Consider the following 2,153-nt stretch of genomic DNA (forward strand, 5'->3'; position numbering starts at 1 on the left):
ACTTCTTCCGGTTTGTCACCGATATGTATCCTGCTGTACCTACCCGGTACCTGGAGATACAACAAGACACAGGCGCTCCTTTACAGGTGCCGCCAACGAAGCTGTTCGTGCAAAAAGGTGTTCGTGCGAAGTTTTTCAGTGGGCGGGCAGATTTCAAAACTAATCAGCGGGCGGGGAGAAAATATCGATATTTACTGTGGGCGGGGAAGAAATTTCATTACTTTCGGCGGGCGGGGAGAAAATTTTTGACAGTGGGCCCCGGAAAGTACGTAGAGGGAGGGGAAAGCGGCGTGCTTAACAATGTTCCAAGGTATACTGCTAACTGCTTGCATGGTTTTTGTGTTGATCTGGTTGCATAGTGGGCATCTAGTTGGCAATGGGAATTTCAGTAGTAGGGAGAGGGCAGCAGGGAGCTTGAATTGTTGTGGGGAGTGGGGAGCGGGCAGACTGTAGATACCGGAGGCAGTGGGGCATCAAAATTCAGTGGGAAGGCACATTTCAGTGTATACCAGTGGGAGGGCAGTTACGAACAGCTCTCACTTTCCCCTCCAAGTTTTAGGTCAGGGTCAAAAATAAGAAAAATCAGTATATCAGCCTTCAAAACAGGTTTTGTGATGATTTTGAGAAATTCATGAAATTTACCAGTTGGCGGCACTGTCCTTAGCTGGGTCGTCTGCTAAGTAGATCGATTTTCGGATCGATCTATTGATCCCGTAGTCGATATGCCCGCCACTTAGGTTGCAGTGGCGGGCATATCGACTACGGGATCAATAGATCGATCCGAAAATCGATCTACTTAGCAGACGACCCAGCTAAGGAGCGCCTGTGCAACAAGACCATAACATGCTCTCGGGAGGAGATAGGTGCGGAATTTGTCTTTTCCTGAAAGCCATTTCTAACTACGTGTATTCCCTATGGGGGCTAAACTAGCTAAAAACGATAAACACGGCAAAAAAACCCGATAATTATCACTTTCTAAATAGCGTTCTAAGTTTAGAAATTAGCTGTAGTTTAGAAAGTTTAGAAAGTCGGGACTTAGGTTGAAATTTTTTTCCAAGGATATATCGGATAAAAACGATAATTATCACTTTCTAAATAGCGTTCTAAGTTTAGAAATTAGCTGTAGTTTAGAAAGTCGGGCCTTAGGTTGAAATTTTTTCCCCAGGATATATCGGATGAAAACGATAATTATCACTTTCTAAATAGCGTTCTAAGTTTAGAAATTAGCTGTAGTTTAGAAAGTCGGCCTTAGGTTGAATTTTTTCCCAGGATATATCGGATAAAAACGATAATTATCATTTTTTAAATAGCGTTCTAAGTTTAGAAATTAGCTGTAGTTTAGAAAGTCGGACCTCAGGTTGAAAATTTTTTCCATGGATATATCGGATAAAAACGATAATTATCACTTTCTAAATAGCGTTCTAAGTTTAGAAATTAGCTGTAGGCCTAGTTTAGAAGTCGGGCCTGAGGTTGAAATTTTTTTCCAAGGATATATCGGATAAAAACGATAATTATCACTTTCTAAATAGCGTTCTAAGTTTAGAAATTAGCTGTAGTTTAGAAAGTCGGACCTCAGGTTGAAAATTTTTTTCCAAGGATATATCGGATAAAAACGATAATTATCACTTTCTAAATAGCGTTCTAAGTTTAGAAATTAGCTGTAGTTTAGAAAGTCGGGCCTGAGGTTGAAATTTTTTCCCAAGGATATATCGGATAAAAACGATAATTATCACTTTCTAAATAGCGTTCTAAGTTTAAAAATTAGCTGTAGTTTAGAAAGTCGGGCTTGGAGTGAAAAAAGTTTCCCAAGGATATATCGGATAAAAACGATAATTATCACTTTCTAAATATCGTTCTAAGTTTAGAAAATAGCTGAAGTTTAGAGAGTCGGGACTTAGGTTGAAAATTTTTTTCCAAGGATATATCGGATAAAACGATAATTATCACTTTCTAAATAGCGTTCTAAGTTTAAAATTAGCTGTAGTTTAGAAAGTTGGGCCTTAGGTTGAAATTTTTTCCCCAGGATATATCGGATAAAAACGATAATTATCACTTTCTAAATAGCGTTCTAAGTTTAGAAATTAGCTGTAGTTTAGAAAGTCGGACCTCAGGTTGAAAATTTTTTTCCAAGGATATATCGGATAAAAACGATA

Source organism: Ptychodera flava, chromosome 9, assembly GCF_041260155.1.
Source record: "Ptychodera flava strain L36383 chromosome 9, AS_Pfla_20210202, whole genome shotgun sequence".
In the NCBI taxonomy this organism is placed as follows: domain Eukaryota; kingdom Metazoa; phylum Hemichordata; class Enteropneusta; family Ptychoderidae; genus Ptychodera; species Ptychodera flava.